This window comes from Arachis stenosperma, chromosome 10 (genome assembly GCF_014773155.1).
Source record: "Arachis stenosperma cultivar V10309 chromosome 10, arast.V10309.gnm1.PFL2, whole genome shotgun sequence".
NCBI lineage: Eukaryota > Viridiplantae > Streptophyta > Magnoliopsida > Fabales > Fabaceae > Arachis > Arachis stenosperma.
This window is the reverse complement of record NC_080386.1, coordinates 69,211,057-69,235,547: the sequence shown is the minus strand read 5'-3', so window position 1 is coordinate 69,235,547 and position 24,491 is coordinate 69,211,057. Positions and strand designations below refer to the sequence as shown.

General features: G+C 39.5%; 1 non-coding gene across 1 annotated transcript; it reads left to right on the top strand.

Moving 5' to 3' along the window:
• Nucleotides 1-17,509: 17,509 nt before the first annotated feature.
• LOC130958864 (small nucleolar RNA R71) lies at nt 17,510-17,617 on the top strand. The gene has a single exon (XR_009077966.1). It is a non-coding gene; the product is annotated as a small nucleolar RNA R71 (small nucleolar RNA).
• Nucleotides 17,618-24,491: the final 6,874 nt, after the last annotated feature.

Genomic DNA, 24,491 nt, shown 5'->3' with positions numbered 1-24,491 from the left:
CTTCCAACCTTTGTCTCAGGATTGGCTAGAATTTCCCATCCTCTATTTCGAATTTGCTCTTGGACCTCCGGATATTCGTCTTCTTTTAGATCGAATTTAACTTCCGGGATCACTGACCTTAGACCCATTATTTTGTGGTAATGGTCTGTATGTTCTTTGGTTAAGAACCTCTCTTGACAACAAAGATTCTTTGGAGTATTCTCTTTCTTGCCTCTTGAATTGGTTTATTTTCCTTTGGGAGCCATGGTCTTGATGAGCCTTAGCTTAGTGATCACGGAAAAGCACACCAAACTTAGAGGTTTGCATACCCTCAAACAAAAGAAAGGAAAGGGGAGAGAGAGGAGGAGAAGCAAATTCGAATGGTGAAGAGAGGGGGATGGCCGAATGTGTATTTATAAGGGAGGGGGAGGGATTTCGAAAGTTTTGAAAGAGATTTGAGAAGATATGGAAAGAATTTGAGAAAATACTTGAGTTTTTGAAGAAGATTTGGAAATGATTTGAAAGAGATTTGAGAAATAATTTAGAAAATTGTTGGATTTTTGAAATTTGAGGGTGAATGATGAAAATTTGTAACATGTTTATGTAGAAAATTATGGGTCAAAACATGAAAGTGTGAAAAAATTTGAAGTGGAAAGCAAAATCTCCTTCCCCTGCCTTTCTGGCATTAAACGTCCAGAATGGTATCCAATCTGGCGTTTAACGCCCAATTGTTGGCCATTATGGGCATTTAAAGCCCAGCCAGGCATCTTGGCTGGCGTTAAACGCCAGAAACCCCTTTATCACTGGGCGTTTTGCTGAACGCCCAGGATGCTACAATTCTGGCATTAAACGCCCAGAATGGTGCCCATTCTGGCGTTTAACACCCAAAATGGTGCCTTTACTGGCGTTAAACGCCCAGAATGGTATCCATTCTGGTGTTTAACGCCCAGAGTGCCCTTTACTGGCATTTTCTTGCCAGCAAGCTCCTTTTCTCTGCTTTTTTCACTAAATCCTTTTGTAACTCTGTGAATTCCTTCAATTTCGATGATCAACCTTGAAGAATATATATCAAACTTTTATTAAGTAAAACAAATAACCTACTAATGACTGGGTTGCCTCCCAGCAAGCACTTCTTTATTGTCTTTAGCTGGACCTTTGCTGAAACTCATTCAAGCCTCAGTTTTGAGCATTCTTGCTCGAAATTGCTTTCAAGATAATGTTTGATCCTCTGTCCATTAACAATGAACTTTTTGTCAGAATCAATATCCTAAAGCTCAACATATCCATATGGTGACACTCCTGTAATCACATACGGGCCCCTCCATCAAGATTTCAGTTTTCCTGGGAATAGTCTGAGCCTAGAGTTGAAGAGCAGAACTTTTTGTCCTGGCTCAAAGACTCTGGATGACAACTTCTTTGTCATGCTACTTTTTTGCCTTTTCCTTATAAATTTTTGCATTTTCAAAGGCACTGAGTCTGAATTCCTCTAGCTCATTTAGCTGGAGCAATCTTTTTTCACCAGCTAACTTAGCATCCAGGTTTAGGAATCTGGTTGCCCAGCAGGCTTTATGTTCCAGTTCCACGGGCAGATGACAGGCCTTGCCATACACAAGTTGGTATGGAGAGGTTCCTATAGGAGTCTTAAATGCTGTTCTGTATGCCCATAGAGCATCATCCAAGCTCTTTGCTTAATCCTTTCTACGGGTAATTATAGTCCGTTCCAGGATTCTTTTTAGCTCTTTATTAGAGACTTCAGCTTGCCCATTTGTCTGTGGATGATACGAAGTTGCTACTTTGTGGCTAATTCCATATCGGACCATAGCAGAGTACAGCTTTTTATTGCAGAAATGAGTGCCCCCATCACTGATTAGTACTCTGGGAACACCAAACCTGCTGAAGATGTGATTCTGGAGGAATTTCAGCACGGTCTTGGTATCATTATTGGGTGTGGTAATTGCTTCTACCCATTTAGATACATAGTCTACTACCACCAGAATATAAGTGTTTGAGTATGATGGTGGGAAGGGACCCATGAAGTCAATACCCCATACATCAAACAATTCAATCTCTAAGATCCCTTATTGAGGCATGGCGTAACCATAAGGCAAGTTACCAGCTCTTTGGCAACTGTCACAGTTACGCACAAACTCTCGGGCATCCCTATAGAGAGTAGGCCAGTAGAAGCCACATTGGAGGACCTTAGTGGCTGTTCGCTTACTTCCGAAATGTCCCCCATACTGTGATCCATGGCAATGCCATAGGATCCTTTGTGCTTCCTCTCTAGGTACAAATCTGCGGATCATTCCGTCTGCACATCTCTTAAAGAGATATGGCTCATCCCATAGGTAGTACTTGGCATCTGAAATTAATTTTTTTCTTTGCACCCTGCTGTACTCCTGGGGTATGAACCTCACAGCTTTATAGTTTGCAATGTCTGCAAACCATGGTTCTTCCTGAATGGCAAAGAGTTGCTCATCTGGAAAGGTCTCAGAGATCTCAGTAGAGGGGAGGGACGCCCCAGCTACTGGTTCTATCTGGGACAAGTGATCAGCTACCTGGTTCTCTGTCCCTTTTATGTCTCTTATTTCTATATTAAACTCTTTCAGAAGTAACACCCATCTTATGAGCCTGGGTTTTGAATCCTGCTTTGTGAGTAAGTATTTAAGAGCAGCATGGTCAGTGTACACAATCACTTTTGATCCTACTAAATAGGATCTAAACTTGTCAATGGCATAAACCACTGCAAGTAACTCTTTTTCTGTGGTTGTGTAATTCTTCTGTGCGTCATTTAGAACACGGCTAGCATAATAAATGACGTGCAGAAGCTTGTTGTGCCTCTGTCCCAACACTGCACCAATAGCATGGTCACTGGCATCACACATTAGTTCGAATGGTAATGTCCAGTCTGGTGCAGAGATGACTGGTGCTGTGACCAGCTTGGCTTTCAGGGTCTCAAACGCCTGCAGACACTCTGTGTCAAACACAAATGGTGTGTCAGTAGCTAGCAGGTTGCTTAGAGATTTTGCAATTTTTGAAAAATTCTTTATAAACCTTCTGTAGAATCCTGCATGCCCCAGAAAGCTTCTGATTGCCTTAACATTGGCAGGTGGTGGTAATTTTTCAATTACTTCTACCTTTGCTTGATCCACCTCTATTCCCTTGCTTGAAATTTTGTGCCCAAGGACAATTCCTTCAGTCACCATAAAGTGGCATTTCTCCCAGTTTAAGACCAGGTTAGTCTCTTGGCACCTTTTCAGGACAAGTGCTAGATGATCAAGACAGGAGCTGAATGAGTCTCCAAATACTGAGAAGTCATCCATAAAGACTTCCAGGAACTTTTCTACCATATCAGGGAAGATGGATAGCATGTACCTCTGAAAAGTTGCAGGTGCATTGCATAGACCAAAAGGCATTCTTCTATAAGCAAATATGCCAGAAGGACAGGTGAATGCTGTTTTCTCTTTATCTTGAGGGTCCACTGCAATTTGATTGTAGCCTGAATAGCCATCCAAAAAGCAGTAATAATCATGACCCGCTAGTCTTTCTAGCATCTGGTCTATGAATGGTAAAGGAAAATGATCTTTTCTGGTGGCTGTATTGAGCCTTCTATAGTCAATACACATACGCCACCCTATAACTGTTCTTGTAGGAACCAGTTCATTCTTTTCATTATGAACTACTGTCATGCCTCCCTTCTTGGGGACAACTTGACCAGGGCTCTCCCAGGGACTATCAGAAATAGGATAAATAATCCCAGCCTCTAGTAACTTAGTGACCTCTTTCTGCACCACATCCTTCATGGCTGGATTTAGCCGCCTTTGTGGTTGAACCACTGGCTTGGCATTATCCTCCAATAGGATCTTGTGTATGCATCTTGCTGGGCTAATGCCCTTAAGATCACTTATGGACCATCCAAGAGCTGTCTTGTGTGTCCTTAGCACTTGAATTAGTGCTTCCTCTTCCTGTGAATTTAAAGCAGAGCTTATTATCACTGGAAAAGTGTCACCTTCTCCCAGAAATGCATGCTTCAGGGATGGTGGTAGTGGTTTGAGCTCAGGTTTGGGAGGCTTATCCTCTTCATGAGGAATTTTCAGAGGTTCTTTTATTTCCTCTGGTTCCTCCTGATCAGGCTGAACATCTTTAATGATGTCCTCTTGCTCTGATTCGAGACTCTCAGTCATATTGATCTCTTCTACCAAAGAGTCAATAATATAAGCGCTCATGCAGTCATTTGATGTGTCTGGATGCTGCATAGCTTTGACAACATTCAACTTGAACTCATCCTCATTGACTCTCACGGTCACTTCCCCTTTTTGTACATCAATAAGAGTGCGTCCAGTTGCTAGGAAAGGTCTTCCTAGGATGAGAGTTGCACTCTTGTGCTCCTCCATTTCCAGCACTACAAAGTCAGTGGGAAAGGCAAATGGCCCAACCTTGACAATCATGTCTTCAATTATGCCTGATGGATATTTAATGGAGCCATCAGCAAGTTGGAGACATATCCGGGTTGGTTTGACTTCTTCAGTCAACCCAAGCTTTCTGATAGTGGTTACAGGTATCAGGTTGATACTTGCTTCAAGGTCACATAGGGTTGTCTTGGTACAAGCACCTTCTAATGTGCATGGTATCATAAAGCTTCTTGGATCTTGAAGCTTCTCTGGTAAACTTTTTAGAATGACTGCACTGCATTCTTCAGTGAGAAACACCTTTTCAGTTTCTCTCCAATCCTTCTCATGACTTAAGATCTCTTTCATGAACTTAGCATAAGAAGGTATTTGCTCAAGTGCCTCTGCAAATAAAATCTTTATTTCAAGAGTCCTGAGATAGTCTGCAAAGTGGGCAAATTGTTTATCCTGTTCCGCTTGGCGGAGTTTTTGAGGATAAGGCATCTTGGCTTTATATTCTTCAACCTTAGTTGCTGCAGGTTTATTCCCTACAGAGGTGGTTGGAGAAGCCTTCTTAGAGGGGTTACTATCAGCACTCTCAGGTGTCTGATTTCTCATTGGCGTTTGAACACCAGGACTGGGTGCAGGATGGGCTTTTAACGCCAGCTTTCCACCCTTTTCTGGCGTTTGAACGCCAGAACTGGGCAAGGAATGGGCGTTTATTGCCAACTTTTCCCCATTTTCTAGCGTTTGAACGCCAGAAGTATTCCTCTCTGGGCTCTTACTGTCCTCAGAGGGATTTTGGGCAGTGGTTTGGTTATCCTCTGTCAGTTGTTCCTTTCTTGGCTTTATGCTGCTTTGAGTTGATACATTCAATGTCTTCCCACTCCTTAATTTAACAGCTTGGCATTCTTCTGTTATCTGTTTAGATAGCTGCTGTCTTGTCTGATTCAATTGTGCTTCCATATTCTGGTTAGCATTTTTAGTTTCTTGGAGCATCTCTTTAAACTCTGCTAATTGTTTTGTCATTAGGAGTAATTGTTGATTAAGTTCAACAATCTGTTCTTGAGGATTAGGATCAGTAGTTATTGCCATAGCTTCTTCTTTTATAGAGGACTCACTGCTTGAGTATAGATGTTGATTTCTAGCAACCGTATCTTTGAGCTCTTGAGCCTCTTCAATCGTCTTCCTCATGTGTATAGATCCACCAGCTGAGTGGTCTAAAGACATCTGAGCTTTTTCTGTAAGCCCATAGTAGAAGATGTCTAACTGTACCCACTCTGAAAACATTTTAGAAGGGCATTTCCTTATCATACCTCTATACCTCTCCCAGGCATTATAAAGGGATTTATTATCCTCTTGTTTAATGCCTTGGATGTCCAGCCTTAGCTGTGTCATACTTTTTGGAGGGTAAAATTGATTCAGGAATTTGTCTGATAACTGTCTCCATGTTTTTATGCTTGCTATGGGTTGGTTATTCAACCACCTCTTAGCTTGATCTTTTATAGCAAATAAAAACAGTAACAATCTGTAGACATCCTGATCCACTTCTTTATCACGTACTGTGTCAGCAATTTGTAAGAACTTTGCTAGAAACTCAGTAGGTTCTTCCTGTGAAAGACCGAAATACTGGCAATTTTGCTGCACCATGATAATGAGTTAAGGATTTAGCTCAAAGCTGCTTGCTTTAATGGGAGGTATACAGATGCTACTCCCATATGCAGTTGTAATGGGGTTAGCATATGACCCCAGAGTCCTTCTGGACTGCTCAATTCCACTTAGGTCCATGATGGAGAATGGGAGATGATGTGGATATTATTTTATTTTATTATTATATATATTTTTTGTTTTAATTAAAAGTAACCGAAAATAATAAAATAAAATAAATGGAAAATAAAATAAAAATTCGAAAACCAAAAGAAAATAAAATCAAAGCAAATTGAAAACTAAATTAATTAATTAATTAAAAAGATTTTGGAATTAGCAATTAAAAAGATATGATTGAAAATTAATGCAAAATTTCGAAAATTATGAGTAAAACAAGGAAAGGATATTTTTTTTATTTTTGAATTTTAATGAGGAAAGAGTAAAACAACAAAATGACACTAAACTTAGAAATTTTAGATCAAAACAAAGAGAACAAACAAGAAAACTTTGAATGTCAAGATGAACACCAAGAACACTTTGAAGTTCAAGATGAACACCAAGAAAAAAATTTTAAGTAAACAAAAGCACAAAAGACACCAAACTTAAAATTTTTAGAAAATCAAACACAAAATTTCGAAAATTTAAATGAAAACACAACGAAGACACCAAACTTAGAAATTTTTTAAAAATAAAGAAAGAACTAAGGACATGCAATTTCGAAAATTTTAAAGAAAATAAAAGCATGCAATTGATACCAAACTTAAAATATAAAACTAAACTCAAATAAAAGACTCTAAACCACAAAAATAAAATATTCCTAATCTAAGCAACAAAATAAACCGTCAGTTGTCCAAACTCGAACAATCCCCGGCAACGGCGCCAAAAACTTGGTGCACAAAATCACAATCACACTTTTGCAATTCCGCACAACTAACCAGCAAGTGCACTGGTTCGTCCAAGTAATACCTAACGTGAGTAAGGGTCGATCCCACGGAGATTGTTGGCTTGAAGCAAGCTATGGTTATCTTGTAACTCTTAGTTAGGATATCAATAATTCTCAGATTTAATTGTAAAAAGTAAAAGAACATGAAATAAATACTTGTTTTGTAGTAATAGAGAACAGGTTGAGGTTTTGGAGATGCTATATCTTTTGAATCTCAACTTTCCTACTATTTTCTTCTTCATGCACGCAAGGCTCCTTCCATGGCAAGCTGTATGTTGGGTTTCACCGTTGTCAATAGCTACCTCCCATCCTCTCAGTGAAAATGTTCAACGCACGCTGTCACCGCACGGCTAATCATCTGTCGGTTCTCGATCATGTCGGAATAGAATCCAGTGATTCTTTTGCGTCTGTCACTAACGCCCAACACTCGCAAGTTTGAAGCTCGTCACAGTCATTCAATCCTCGAATCCTACTCGGAATACCACAGACAAGATTTAGACTTTCCGGATTCTCAAGAATGGCCGCCAATGGGTTCTAGCTTATACCACGAAGATTCTGCTTAAGGAATCTAAGAGATACACACTCAAACGAAGGTAGAACGGAGGTGGTTGTCAGACACACATTCATAGGCGAGAATGGTGATGAGTGTCACTGATCATCACATTCATCAGGTTGAAGAACAAGTGGTATCTTAGAATAGAAGCAAGCGTGATTGAATGAAAAACAGTAGTAATTGCATTAATCCATCAAGACACAGCAGAGCTCCTCACCCCCAACCATGGGGTTTAGAGACTCATGCCGTAGAAGATACAATATGAAACTTGTAATGTGTCATCAGATGAAGATACAATAGCAAAAAGTCCTATTTATAGTGAACTAGTGACCTGGGGTTTACAAGAATGAGTAAATGACGTAAAAATCCACTTCCGGGGTCCACTTGGTATGTGCTTGGAGTTAAACGCCAGCTTTTGTGCCAGTTTGGGCGTTTAACTCCAACTTTTGTGCCAGTTCCAGCGTTAAACGTCGGTTTGGGCCATCAATTCTTGGGCAAAGTATGAACTATTATATATTGCTGAAAAGCACAGGATGTCTACTTTCCAACGAAATTGAGAGCGCGCCAATTAGGCTTCTGTAGCTCCAGAAAATCCACTTTGAGTGTAGGGAGGTCAGAATCCAACAGCATCTGTAGTCCTTTTTCAGCCTCTGAATCAAATTTTTGCTCAGGTCCCTTAATTTCAGCCAGAAAATACCTGAAATCACAGAAAAACACACAAACTCATAGTAAAGTCCAGAAAAGTAAATTTTAATTAAAAACTAAAAAAATATATAATAAAAACTAGCTAAAATTTACTAAAAATATACTAAAAACAATGCCAAAAAGCGTATAAATTATCCGCTCATCATTTATGCTTGCACCAAGGTTACAAAATGATTTCTCAATTGTTATGTTCCCTATGGTGCAAGGTGATGAGGGAAAATTTGATTTCCACACAATCTAACCGGCAAGTGCACCGGGTCGCATCAAGTAATAATAACTCACAAGAGTATGGTCAATCCCACAGGGATTGAAGGATTGAGCAACTTTAGTTAGGTGATGAATTTATGTAAGCTAATATTGATGAATTGGATTGGCAGAAAACGAATTGCAAAATTATAAAGCGTAGAATATAAATTGACAGGAAGTAAATGGTAGGAAACTAAATTTGACTGAAATTTAAGGTGCAAGAAATTTAAAGAACTGAATCTTAAATTGCAAGAAAGTGAATGACGGAATCTTAAAGTGTAGGAATTAAAAGTGCAGAAGTACTAAGTAGCAAGGAAACTTAAATTGCATGAATAATAAAAGGACTTGGGTGTTGGGAATCAAAACAGAACTAATAAATGTAACTTGCAGCAAGTGCAGAGGAATCAAAGTGAAAGAAATTCAAAGAAATCGATTCATTAGGGATTAGAGATACTATAATTCTTCATGAATCAACTGGATCTCAACTCCTTTCTCACTCATCTAGTAGATCTATGGCGGATTGAAATTGATTGGATCCCAATTCCTTGGCAATCCAGTCTCTCAAATCACAATCAATCTTGCCAATTCCTTGATCTAATTGTCATGAGAAGAGGTTAAGTGCAAATCTCTCATCCATAAGCCACACTAACTCTCAAGATCTTAATTCCTCCCAAATGGTGTTGATCAAGAGAGTAGTGAAGGATAGAGCCCCAATTCTAATGCAAGTGATTCCCCTTCCGAGGCTCACACAAGCATTCAATTGAATTCAACCTCCTTCCAGAGTGAAGAATTCTAAATCAAAACAGAATATACCTAATAGCTACAAAGATGAATTGAGAGGAAGAAGAATTTCATTTATTCATTAGAATTACCATAGAGCTCCTCCCCCAAATGAAATTGGGGTTTAGTTCATCATTGCTCTAGTACCAAAAATAGAAAATAAATTACAAAGGAAGATGAAGAACAAAGAAGAAATTAGACTCAGATCTAAATCCTTCAGGAAAACTAAAAGAAAACTAAAATGAAAAATGAAAAAAAAAGATCCAATCCCAAGAAAAAGCTCCCTCTAAAATCAAATTCTCTTCTATTTATACACTTTCTAATTTAGTCATTAAGTGCTTGTAGTGGGCTTCTTGGCCTTCTGATGAAGTGGGTCCAAAAGTGCCTCCATGTAGCATCAGGTGAACGTAGCGTTCTCAGATTGAATGTAGCATTCTTTCATCGACGCATGCACGTCCTTGGTGCGTGCGCATCCTTTGCATTTTTCCCCATCGGCGCGTATGCATACTACATGTGTGCGCATCGATGCTATCTTCTGCCTCAATCATGCTCGCGCGTACTATGAATGCATGCGCGTCCTTTGGTAGCGTTCATTGACTGAACGCTACGTTCACACCATGAATGCTCTCCACGCGTATGCGTCCTTTGCACGTGCGTGTGGATGATAAAACTTCACTTCTGCGCCCCAGCATCATATAGGCGTCTGCGCCCATTACTACTTCATCACAACGACATGTGCGCGTCGATGCCCATTTTCCAATTCAAATCCTGAAAGCATCACAGGCGTTCACTCCAAATGAACGTAACGTTCGTTGTTGGTGAACACTGATCCTCAATCCACGCTTGCGCGTCACGCGTGCGTACGCGTGGATTTCAAAATTGCTCATCCACGCGGAGGCGTCTTCTACGCGTGTGCGTCACATGTGAACGTAGCGTTCATCAAATGAACGCAGCGTTCATCTACACCTTGCTTCTCTGCCTTTTTCTTTTCATCATTTTTCACCTGCAATCAACCAATCTAGCAATCAAACTCTCACCAAAATCATAAGGTTCATGATAATCAACTAAATTGTGCATAAATCTTTTGATTTTGTATAAAATCAACAATGTTTGATTGAGTCATGTTAGACATGAAATTACATTCCAATCACTTACTTATCATACAAGAAAGTGTAATAAACCTAATAAAAGCAAGAAAAAAATGCTAGTAAAACTAGCATAAGATGACTTATCGTCACAACATCAAAATTAAACATTGCTTGTCCCCAAGCAAGAAAAGAATTATGCATAAAGGTTCTTTTAATTGGAATGGATTGAAGAATAACTTGTAATGCTTTGTGAGTGAAGCGATTAAGTGACAGTGGGGTGAACTCTAATTTATATGCTCAAGCAAGGGTTTCAGTGCTTACTAGTCCCTACATATTGGAAGTCTTAGATCTTAGAATTTTCATTCAATTGATATCATGGAGATCTCTCAATGGGTAATCACCTTGAAGCAGCTAATGGTTTATGTGTTTTTAGCATTAACTATAAGTGTCATGTCTCAAAGCGGCTCTTTAGATAAGCTTTCAATCAATACTCCTAAACCAGTTGGTTTTAAGGTATTAGGTGTTGAAGCACCCCTTAGGATTTACTTGCCCAAGCCTCTCTCTTTGACATAATTCTACCACAAGCATTGAACTAGGATAGTAACTTTTTGAGTTCTTATTTCTTTCTTTTTTCTCATAGTAATTGATGCTCAGAGCCTTTTGCCATGTTCTTTTGCTTTTTTGTTTCTCTTATTTTCTTTTGTTGCTACTTCTTGGATCAATAAATGTTTGAGACTTTCCACAACATTTCTTTGAACTTTATTTCCTGCCTATGAGCTCCTATGCAAGTTTTCATAAACATGCAACCTCAATACACAATCATACAACTAGAACCACCACTTCTCTTAATCTTGATTGATTCCTCAATCCTTCTTTTCAAAGAATTTTTCTTTGATGCATGCAGAGGGGTACAAGACATAAGTTCAAGCAGATGAAGTCAAAAACAAGCACTTAAACCAGAACACTTGGCAGACATCAAAGATTTGCACTAATTTAACTAATTAGCAGGGTACATGGTGCGCGAAATTGTGAACAATACTTTTTCACAACTCAAATAATCCCCGGTAATGGCTCCAAGAACTTGGTGGCTCAATACCATGGCATTACACAACTTCGCACAACTAACCAGCAAGTGCACTGGGTCGTCCAAGTAATAAACTTTACGTGAGTAAGGGTCGATCCCACGGAGATTGTTAGTATTGAAGCAAGCTATGGTCATCTTGTAAATCTTAGTCAGGCAAACTCAGATGTATATGGTGATGAACGAAAATAACATAAAAGATAAGGATAGAGATACTTATGTATATCATTGGTGTAAGAGCTTCAGACAAGTGTATGAAGATGCCTTCCCTTCCGTCTCTCTGCTTTCCTAATGCCTTCATCCAATCCTTTCTTACTCCTTTCCATGGCAAGCTCGTGTAAGGTCTCACTGTTGTCAGCAGCTACCTCCCATCCGCGCAGTGAAAGCTAATGCACACACTCTGTCACAGTGCTGCCAGTCACCGGTTTGGTTCCCTCCCCTACCGGAATAGAATAACTCTTTTGCGTCTGTCACTAACGCCCAGTAGGTTACGGGTTTGAAGCACGTCACAGTCATTCAATCATTGAATCCTACTCAGAATACCACAGACAAGGTTTAGACCTTCCGGATTCTCTTGAATGCCGCCATCAGGTCCTGCCTATACCACGAAGATTCCGAAGAATCCAAGAGATATTCACTAAGCCTCAGATGCTTGTAGAACAAGAATGGTTGTCAGTCACCTTGTTCATGGGTGAGAATGGTGATGGGCGTCAATCATCACCTTCATCATGTTGAAGAACAAGTGATATCTTGGATAAAGAACAAGCGGAATTGAATGGAAGAACAATAGTAATTGCATTAACACTCGAGGTACAGCAGAGCTCCACACCTTAATCTATGGTGTGTAGAAACTCCACCGTTGAAAATACATAAGCATAAGGTCTAGGCATGGCCGAATGGCCAGCCTCCCAATGATCTAAGATAGCATAAAACTCAAAGATAGCTACCAAGATGTCGATGTCTATACAATAGTAAAAGGTCCTACTTATAGAAAACTAGTACATAGATGAGTAAATGACATAAAAATCCACTTCCGGGCCCACTTGGTGTGTGCTTGGGCTGAGCAATGAAGAAATTTCGTGTAGAGACTCTCCTTGGAGTTAAACGCCAGCTTTAGTGCCAGTTTGGGCGTTTAACTCCCATTTGGGTGCCAGTTCCAGCGTTTAACGCTGGGATTTCTTGAGGTGACTTTGAACGCCGGTTTGGGCCATCAAATCTTGGGCAAAGTATCGACTATCATATATTGCTGGAAAGCCCAGGATGTCTACTTTCCAACGCCGTTGAGAGCGCGCCAATTGGGCTTCTGTAGCTCCAGAAAATCCGCTTCGAGTGCAGGGAGGTCAGAATCCAACAGCATCTGCAGTCCTTTTTGGTCTCTGGATCAGATTTTTGCTCAGGTCCCTCAATTTCAGCCAGAAAATACCTGAAATCACAGAAAAACACACAAACTCATAGTAAAGTCCAGAAAAGTGAATTTTAACTAAAAACTAATAAGAATATACTAAAAACTAACTAGATCATATCAAAAACATACTAAAAACAATGCCAAAAAGTATACAAATCATCTGCTCATCACAACACCAAACTTAAATTGTTGCTTGTCCCCAAGCAACTGAAAATCAAATAAGATAAAAGGAAGAGAATATGCAATGAATTCCAAAAACATCTGTGAAGATCAGTATTAATTAGATGAGCGGGGCTTTTAACTTTTTGCCTCTGAACAGTTTTGGCATCTCAATCTATCCTTTGAAATTCAGAATGGTTGGCTTCTTTAGGAACTTAGAATCCAGATAGTGTTAATGATTCTCCTAGTGAAGTATGATGATTCTTGAACATAGCTATTTATTGAGTCTTGGCTGTGGCCCAAAGCACTCTGTCTTCCAGTATTACCACCGGATACATACATGCCACAGACACATAATTGGGTGAACCTTTTCAGATTGTGACTCAGCTTTGCTAAAGTCCCCAATTAGAGGTGTCCAGGGTTCTTAAGCACACTCTTATTTGCCTTGGATCACAACTCTTATTATTTTTTTTTTTCTTTTCTTTTTTTTTTTTTTTCTTTTTTTTTTTTTTTTTTTTTTTTTTTTTTTTGAATAGCAATGCTTTTTCTTGCTTCAAGAATCATTTTATTGATTTTTCAGATCCTCAACAACATGTCTCCTTTTTCATCATTCTTTCAAGAGCTAACATTCATGAACCACAAATTCAAGATACATATGCACTGTTTAAGCATACATTCAGAGAACAAAAATATTGCCACCACATCAAAATAATTAAACTATTATAAAATTCAAAATTCATGCAATTCTTCCTTTTTCAATTAAGCACATTTTTATTCAAGAAAGGTGATGGATTCATAGGACATTCATAACTTTAAGGCATAGACACTAAGACACTAATGATCATAAGACACAAGCATGGATAACATAAAGCACTAATTTTCGAAAAACAAAGGAATAAAGAACAAGGAAATCAAGGAATGGGTCCACCTCAGTGATGGCGGCTCTTCCTTGCTTTTGAAGGTCCTATGGAGTGCTTGAGCTCCTCAATGTCTCTTCCTTGCCTTTGTTGCTCCTCTCTCATGATTCTTTGTTCTTCTCTAATTTCATGGAGGAGAATGGAGTGTTCTTGGTGCTCCACCCTTAGTTGTCCCATATTGGAACTCAACTCTCCTAGGGAGGTGTTTAGTTGCCCCCAATAGTCTTGTGGAGGAAAATTCATCCCTTGAGGAATCTCAGGGATCTCATGATGAGTGGGATCTCTTGTGTACTCCATCCTTTTCTTAGTGATGGGCTTGTCCTCATCAATGGTGATGTCTCCCTCTATGTCAACTCCCACTGAATAACAGAGGTGACAAATGAGGTGAGGAAAGGCTAACCTTGCCAAGGTAGAGGTCTTGTCCGCCACCCTATAGAGTTCTTGGGCTATAACCTCATGAACCTCTATTTCTTCTCCAATCATGATGCTATGGATCATGATAGCCCGGTCTATGGTAACTTCGGACCGGTTGCTAGTGGGAATGATTGAGCGTTGTATGAACTCTAACCATCCTCTAGCCACGGGTTTGAGGTCATGCCTTCTCAATTGAACCGGCTTTCCTCTTGAATCTTGCTTCCATTGTGCGCCCTCTTCACATATGGTTGTGAGGACTTGGTCCAACCTTTGATCAAAGTTGACCCTTCTAGTGTAAGGATGCTCATCTCCTTGCATCATAGGCAAGTTGAACGCCACCCTCACACTTTCCGGACTAAAATCCAAGTATTTCCCCCGAACCATAGTAAGATAATTCTTTGGATCCGGGTTCACACTTTGGTCATGGTTCTTGGTGATCCATGCATTGGCATAGAACTCTTGAACCATCAAGATTCCGACTTGTTGAATGGGGTTGGTAAGTACTTCCCAACCTCTTCTTCGGATCTCATGGCGGATCTCCGGATATTCACCCTTTTTGAGTGAAAAGGGGACTTCGGGGATCACCTTCTTCAAGGCCACAACTTCATAGAAGTGGACTTGATGCACCCTTGAGAGGAATCTATCCATCTCCCATGACTCGGAGGTGGAAGCTTTTGCCTTTCCTTTCCTCTTTCTAGAGGTTTCTCCGGCCTTGGATGCCATAAATGGTTATGAAAAAGCAACGCTTTTACCACACCAAACTTAAAATGTTTGCTCGTCCTCGAGCAAAAGAAGAAAGAAGAGAGTAGAAGAAGAAGAAATGAGGAAGAGGGGGGAGGTGGTGTGTTCGGCCAAGAAGGGTAAGAAAGGGTGTTTAGGTTGTGTGAAAATGAAGGGTTGGAGAAGGGTATTTATAGGAGAGAGGGGGGGTAATGGTTCGGCCATGGAGGGTGGGTTTGGGAGGGAAAGTGGTTTGAATTTGAAGGGTGAGGTTGGTGGGGATTTATGAAGGATGGATGTGAGTGGTGAAGAGAAAGATGGGATTTGATAGGTGAAGGGTTTTTGGGGAAGAGGTGTTGAGGTGATTGGTGAATGGGGGAAGAAGAGAGAGAGTGATGGTAGGGTCCTGTGAGGTCCACAGATCCTGTAGTGTCAAGGAAAAGGCATCCTTGCACCAAATGGCATCAAAATCCACGTTTTGAGCCTTTTCTGGCGTTAAACGCCGGGCTGGTGCCCATTCCTGGCGTTTAACGCCAGGTTTTTGCCCTTTACTGGCGTTTAACGCCAGTCTGGTGCCCCTTTCTGGCGTTAAACGCCCAGAATGGTGCCAGACTGGGCGTTAAACACCCAACAGCTAGGCTGACTGGCGTTTAAACGCCAGCAGCATCTTCCTCCAGGGTGTGCTGTTTCTCTTCCTATTTTTCATTCTGTTTTTGCTTTTTTCATTGTTTTTGTGACTTCTTATGATCATCAACCTACAAAAAAGATAAAATAACAAAAGAAAATAATTAATTATAAAACATTGGGTTGCCTCCCAACAAGCGCTTCTTTACTGTCATTAGCTTGACAGAGGACTCTCATGGAGCCTCAGAGATGCTCAGAACCGTGTTGGAACTTCCCAACACCAAACTTAGAGTTTGAATGTGGGGGTTCTGTTTGGCTCTGTTTTGAGAGAAGCTCTTCATGCTTCTTCTCCATGATGACAGAGGGATATCCTTGGGCCTTAAACACCAAGGATTCTTCATTCACTTGAATGATCAACTCTCCTCTATCAACATCAATCACAGCCTTTGCTGTGGCTAGGAAGGGTCTGCCAAGGATGATGGATTCATCCATGCACTTCCCAATCTCTAGGACTATGAAATCAGTAGGAATGTAATGGTCTTCAACCTTAACCAGAACATCCTCTACAAGTCCATAGGCTTGTTTTCTTGAGTTGTCTGCCATCTCTAGTGAGATTTTTGCAGCTTGCACCTCAAAGATCCCTAATTTCTCCATTACAGAGAGGGGCATGAGGTTTACACTTGACCCCAAGTCACACAAGGCCTTCTTGAAGGTCATGGTGCCTATGGTACAAGGTATAGAAAACTTCCCAGGATCTTGCCTCTTTTGAGGCAATTGCTGCCTAGACAAGTTATCCAGTTCTTTGGTGAGCAAAGGGGGTTCATCCTCCCAAGTCTCATTTCCAAATAACTTGTCATTCAGCTTCATGATTGCTCCAAGGTATTTAGCAACTTGCTCTTCAGTGAAATACTCATCCTCTTCAGAGGAAGAATAATCATCAGAGCTCATGAAAGGCAGTAGTAAGTCCAAGGGAATCTCTATGGTCTCAGTTTGAGCCTCAGATTCCCAAGGTTCCTCATTGGGGAACTCATTGGAGGCCAGTGGACGTCCAGTGAGGCCTTCCTCAGTGGCGTTCACTGCCTCTTCTTCCTCCCAGAATTCGGCCATATTTATGGCTTTGCACTCTCCTTTTGGATTTTCTTCAGTGTTACTTGGGAGAGTGCTTGGGGGAAGTTCAGTAATTCTCTTGCTCAGCTGACCCACTTGTCCTTCCAACTTCCTAATGGAGGATCTAGTTTCAGTCATGAAACTTTGAGTGGTTTTGATTAGATCAGAGACCATGGTTGCTAAGTCAGAGGTATTCTGCTTAGAGCTCTCTGTCTGTTGCTGAGAAGATGATGGAAAAGGTTTACCATTGTTAAACCTGTTTCTTCCACCATTATTATTGAAACCTTGTTGAGGTCTCTCTTGATTCTTCCATGAGAGATTTGGGTGATTTCTCCATGAAGAATTATAGGTGTTTCCATAGGGTTCTCCTAGGTAATTCACCTCTTCCATGGAAGGGTTCTCAGGATCATAAGCTTCTTCCTCAGATGAAGCATCCTTAGTACTGTTTGGTGCATTCTGCATTCCAGACAGACTTTGAGAAATCAAATTGACTTGTTGAGTCAATATCTTGTTCTGAGCCAATATGGCATTCAGAGTGTCAATCTCAAGAACTCCTTTCTTCTGACTAGTCCCATTGTTCACAGGATTCCTTTCAGAAGTGTACATGAATTGGTTATTTGCAACCATTTCAATCAATTCTTGAGCTTCTGCAGGCGTCTTCTTCAGATGAAGAGATCCTCCAGCAGAGCTATCCAAAGACATCTTGGATAGTTCAGAGAGACCATCATAGAAAATACCTATGATGCTCCATTCAGAAAGCATGTCTGAGGGACATCTTCTGATTAATTGTTTGTATCTTTCCCAAGCTTCATAGAGGGATTCTCCATCCTTCTGTCTGAAGGTTTGAACTTCCACTCTAAGCTTACTCCATCTTTGTGGTGGAAAGAACTTTGCCAAGAAGGCATTGACTAGCTTTTCCCAAGAGTCCAGGCTTTCTTTAGGTTGAGAGTCCAACCATATTCTAGCTCTGTCTCTCACAGCAAAAGGGAATAGCATCAGTCTATAGACCTCAGGGTTAACCCCATTAGTCTTGACTGTGTCACAGATTTGCAAGAACTCAGCTAAAAACTGATGAGAATCTTCCATTGGAAGTCCATGAAACTTGCAATTCTGTTGCATTAGAGAAACTAATTGAGGCTTAAGCTCAAAGTTGTTTGCTCCAATGGCAGGGATAGAGATGCTTCTCCCATAAAAATCAGGAGTAGGTGCAGTGAAGTCACCCAGCACCTTCCTTGCATTGTTTGCATTGTTGTTGTTTTCGGCTGCCATGTCTTCTTCTTCTTTGAAGAATTCGGTCAGGTCCTCCAAAGAGAGTTGTGCTTTGGCTTCTCTTAGTTTTCTCTTCAAGGTCCTTTCGGGTTCAGGATCAGCCTCAACAAGAATGCCTTTGTCTCTGCTCCTGCTCATATGAAAGAGAAGAGAAACAGAAAGTGTGGAATCCTCTATGTCACAGTATAGAGATTCCTTGAGATGTCAGAGGAAAAGAGAAATAGAAAGAAGAAGGAGAAGATGAATTCGAACTTTAATTAGATAAGGTTCGAATTGTGCATTTAGAAAGAGTGGTACTCCATAAATAGAAGGATGTGGGAAGGAGGGAAGAGAATTTTCGAAAATTCAATTAAGAGATTTTGAAAACATTTTGAAAATTTGATTGATAATTTTCGAAAATTAAAAGTGAAAAAGGAATCAAGTGATTTTTGAAAAAGACTTTGAAATTAGAAATGAAAAAGATTTGATTGAAAACTATTTTGAAAAAGATGTGGTTAAAAAGATTTAATTGAAAAGTTATGGTTTTAAAAAGATGTGATTGAGAAGATATGATTTGAAAACAATTTTAAGAGATATGATTTGAAAACATTTTGAAAAGATATGACTTTAAAAATTAATGACTTGCCTAACAAGAAAAGATATGATTCAAACATAAAACCTTTCTCAACAGAAAAGGCAACAATTTTTGAGATGTTCAATCAAATCATTAATTGTTAGTAAGTATCTTTTAAAAAGGAAAGAAATTGATTTTGAAAACATTTGATTGAAAAGATATGATTTGAAAAAGATTTGATTTTGAAAAACTTTGAAAACTTGAAAAAAAATTGATTTTGAAAACAAAATCTTCCCCCTAGCACCATCCTGGCGTTAAACGCCCAGAATGGTATACATTCTGGCGTTTAACGCCCAAAATGCACCCTTTTTGGGCGTTAAACGCCCAACCAGGTACCCTGGCTGGCGTTTAAACGCCAGTCTGCCTTCTTCACTGGGCATTTTTGAATGCTCAGCTTTTTCTGTGTAATTTCTCTGCAGTATGTTCTGAATCTTCAATTCTTTGTATCATTGACTTGAAAAGACACAAATTAAAAATATTTTTGGATTTTTAATAATCAAAATGCAAAATGAATCAATTAACAATGCATGCAAGACACCAAACTTAGCAGTTTGTATACTACTGACACTAACAATATGAAAATGCATATGAGACACACAAAATACTTCAAGTCAATAGAATTCAAAGATCAAAACTAAGAAATATATGCATGGATTCGAAAATTATAACAAAAACATGCATTTGACACCAAACTTAGGATGAGACACTGAACTTAAGCAAGAAACATCAAATATTTTTGGTCTTTTTGATTTTGTAATTTTTTTGTGTTTTTTCGAAAATTAAGTAGGAAAAGGTATCAAAATTCTTAATGAGAATTCCAGGAATCAGTGCAATGCTAGTCTAAGACTCCGGTCCAGGAATTAGACATGGCTTCACAGCCAGCCAAGCTTTCAAAGAAAGCTTCGGTCCAAAACACTAGACATGGCCAGAGGCCAGCCAAGCCTTAGCAAATCACTGCTCCAAAAGCAAGATTGATAAGAAATCAACAAGTTCTTGTGGTGATAAGTTGAAACCTCGGTCCAATGAGATTAGACATGGCTTCTCAGCCAGCCAGATTTCAACAAATCATCATGAAACTCTAGAATTCATCTTTAAGAATTTCGAAAAAAAAATAATACCTAATCTAAGCAACAAGATGAACCGTCAGTTGTCCAGCCTAAACAATCCCGGGCAATAACACCAAAAACTCGATGTTGTTGCCGGATCTTGGCACTGATGTTACCAAAAGCTTGCTCAAAACTTGAACAATCCCCGGCAACGGCGCCAAAAACTTGGTGCGCGAAATTGTGAACAATACTTTTTCACAACTCAAATAATCCCCGGTAATGGCTCCAAGAACTTGGTGGCTCAATACCATGGCATTACACAACTTCGCACAACTAACCAGCAAGTGCACTGGGTCGTCCAAGTAATAAACCTTACGTGAGTAAGGGTCGATCCCACGGAGATTGTTAGTATTGAAGCAAGCTATGGTCATCTTGTAAATCTTAGTCAGGCAAACTCAGATGTATATGGTGATGAACGAAAATAACATAAAAGATAAGGATAGAGATACTTATGTATATCATTGGTGTAAGAGCTTCAGACAAGTGTATGAAGATGCCTTCCCTTCCGTCTCTCTGCTTTCCTAATGCCTTCATCCAATCCTTTCTTACTCCTTTCCATGGCAAGCTCGTGTAAGGTCTCACTGTTGTCAGCAGCTACCTCCCATCCGCGCAGTGAAAGCTAATGCACACACTCTGTCACAGTGCTGCCAGTCACCGGTTTGGTTCCCTCCCCTACTGGAATAGAATAACTCTTTTGCGTCTGTCACTAACGCCCAGTAGGTTACGGGTTTGAAGCACGTCACAGTCATTCAATCATTGAATCCTACTCAGAATACCACAGACAAGGTTTAGACCTTCCGGATTCTCTTGAATGCCGCCATCAGGTCCTGCCTATACCACGAAGATTCCGAAGAATCCAAGAGATATTCACTAAGCCTCAGATGCTTGTAGAACAAGAATGGTTGTCAGTCACCTTGTTCATGGGTGAGAATGGTGATGGGCGTCAATCATCACCTTCATCATGTTGAAGAACAAGTGATATCTTGGATAAAGAACAAGCGGAATTGAATGGAAGAACAATAGTAATTGCATTAACACTCGAGGTACAGCAGAGCTCCACACCTTAATCTATGGTGTGTAGAAACTCCACCGTTGAAAATACATAAGCATAAGGTCTAGGCATGGCCGAATGGCCAGCCTCCCAATGATCTAAGATAGCATAAAACTCAAAGATAGCTACCAAGATGTCGATGTCTATACAATAGTAAAAGGTCCTACTTATAGAAAACTAGTACATAGATGAGTAAATGACATAAAAATCCACTTCCGGGCCCACTTGGTGTGTGCTTGGGCTGAGCAATGAAGAAATTTCGTGTAGAGACTCTCCTTGGAGTTAAACGCCAGCTTTAGTGCCAGTTTGGGCGTTTAACTCCCATTTGGGTGCCAGTTCCAGCGTTTAACGCTGGGATTTCTTGAGGTGACTTTGAACGCCGGTTTGGGCCATCAAATCTTGGGCAAAGTATGGACTATCATATATTGCTGGAAAGCCCAGGATGTCTACTTTCCAACGCCGTTGAGAGCGCGCCAATTGGGCTTCTGTAGCTCCAGAAAATCCGCTTCGAGTGCAGGGAGGTCAGAATCCAACAGCATCTGCAGTCCTTTTTGGTCTCTGGATCAGATTTTTGCTCAGGTCCCTCAATTTCAACCAGAAAATATCTGAAATCACAGAAAAACACACAAACTCATAGTAAAGTCCAGAAAAGTGAATTTTAACTAAAAACTAATAAGAATATACTAAAAACTAACTAGATCATATCAAAAACATACTAAAAACAATGCCAAAAAGTATACAAATCATCCGCTCATCAGTACACAGAAACTTTCAATCCAAAACATTTCAAAGAAACATGAATTAAGTGACGATACAACCTCATGGGAGTGTCTTCCAGCTTTCCTTTTATCATCATCATCTAAAACTTTTGTACTTCTTTTGGTGATGATGTATGATTCATTCAAGAGGCTGAATGCGTTTCCTGCATAATTATTGGAAGTTGCTTGTTCCCTAAGCACTTGAAATATGGCTAGCATGCATGGATAATTGTAGGCTCTTAAACTTACTTTGGTATGCAAACACCAAACTTAGCTCCTAGCCACTGTCTATGATGCAGCAAGTTGCTATACATGAAACATTGTGCTTTTAAAGAAAACAGATTATGAACTAGAACCTAAGCAAATGTTAAGTAGTTTCTCTAATGGTTTTGAGTGGGTAATTACTCTTACAGAGGGATGTAATGTGTTCTTGATGAAATTTGTGGTGGGACACCAAACTTAGAATCACACATTCACCCTTAAATTGTTTTGGTGTGCAACACCAAACTTAGTTCCTCACAATGCAGAGAAATCTACTTTACTCTTTATTGAAATAACTAGAAAAAGAAAAACTACCTCCAGTTGGGAATTCCACAAAATAATTCAATTGTTAGTATAGTCCAAACCGATAGTCAATCCTTGAATCAAATTAAATTTTGGTTTTGCCACAAGTACAAACCCCAATAAGAATTAACCGAAGTATTTAAACTCAGGATCGTCTCACAAGGAATTGCAATGAAGTGAATAATTATTGGCTATGAATGAACAAGGGATTTGATTGATAAAGAGCAAGAAAATAAATGGACAAGAAAGTAGATGGCAAGAAAAGCAAATCAAGTAAGCAATTTAAAGAAAGAAATTAATAAAGAGAGACATTCATGGGAAGGGTTGAGAATATAGGCTTTCTATCCTAGTCATGCAATGATTAATTCATCTTATTTAGTCAACTCCATCAAATGGAAGAAGGTATCATGTTATCTTCACATAGGGAGAACGTCAACCAAGATTAATCAATCATATCACAATAATCAACAAGAGTTTATCTTATTACGTCATCCCCGATGATGGATGAAGGTATCGTGTTATCCTCATACTCGAAGAAAGTCTAATTACACTAGCTAATTTCAATCCAAAAGTCCTAATCAACACACTAAGTGAATTAGCAAGAGATTAGAGTTAATAGAAACAATATTAGCTAATAACTCTACGTCAGCAATATGATTTGGGTTTTCATGGCTCAAGATTGCCTAATTACTCTTTCCAAGCCAAGAATGCTCAAGATCTACTCTAATATCCAATCAAGCATTTTATCAAACACTTGGAGGGTGTGAAATGAAAGCATGGTAAAAGTGATAGAAATATTAAATCTATCAACTACCAATTGCAATGAAACAATAATAACAACTTAAATCAACAATTAAATGAACATCAAACATCCAATTGCATTAAAGGAGATCCAAATCCAACATGAGGGTTCATGAAAATAAGAGAGGCATAAAAGGAAAATTAACAAGAGAGAGCAAGAGAGTTACATCACTAGAGCATAAAAATGTAGAAGAAACAAGATGAAAGCAAAGAATTAAACATGGATCTATGATGTAATTAACCCTAGGAACCCTAATTCTAGAGAGAAGAGGGAAACTAAGCTACGTGATGCAAAAACTCCAAACAATTTCCCCCCTTGGTTTAGCTTGAATTCTGCATGAAATAGTCTCATAAATCAGTTGGACTTGGGCCTAGGCAGCTCAGAAATCGCCCCCAACGTTTTGCCTTTAAGTGAGTCACGTGCAGACCTCGACGCGTATGCTACGCATCGTCTGAAAATTTTCCTATCCACGCGTACGCGCCATGTACGCATACGATTTGCCATGCAACGTCACTTCCACGCGTGCGCGCCTGGTGCGCGTGCGCTTCCATTGATGCACTCCCAATCCTTGTTTTCTCATGCATTCTCCACTTTGCATGCTTTTCTCTTCACTTCTTCCATCCAATACTTGCCTTATGGACCTAAAATTACTAACAAACACATCAAGGCATCGAATGGAATTAAGGTGAATCAAAATCACTAATTTAATGGCCTAAAAAGCATGTTTTTACACTTAAGCACAAATTGAGAGAGAATTACAAAACCATGCTATTTAATTGAATAAATGTGGGAAAAGTTGATAAAATCTCCCGAAATAAGAACAAGATAAACCACAAAATTAGGGTTTATCAAACATCCCCACACTTAAACTAAGCATGTCCTCATGCTAAACTCAAGAAAGAAGCAAAAGGTGTCAACATTTATTCAATGTAAACTACCTAAATGCAACCTATCTACATGCAATCTATCTAAATGAATGCAACTACTTCGTCAAAATAAGTCAACTTCCAAGAATGCATATATAAGTACAAGGGCTAAAGCCATAGCAGTCAAATCAAACCCACAATTGAATTGAATTATTGAAAGATTTTACAAACTTGCAAGAATAGATGATTATGGGTGGAAACATGCAATTAAGCAATTGAACCCTCACCGGATGTGTATCCGCTCTAGTCACTCAAGTGTATGGGGTTGATTCACTCAATTCTCCCCTAATCATGCTTTCCAAGATTTGTTTTTCATCTAACAATCAACAATTATTTCATGCATGCATACAAATATCATGAGGTATTTCCCACCGGTTGTAATGGGGCTAGGGTTAAGGTAAGGATGCATATGGTCAAGTGGACTAGAATTTGGATCTTTGATAAGCTTAAACTTCCCACCTAACCTATATAACAACCTATACAATTCAAAGCTAACCTAACTACCCATTCTTCACTTTTTCACACAATCATGCATTCCCTTTTTTTATCATCACACATATGCATTGGTTATTGTTGAACTTCACTTTAGGGCATTTTGTCCCCTTCTTATTGCTTTTCTTTTCCTTTTTCTTTTTCTTTTTCTCTTTTT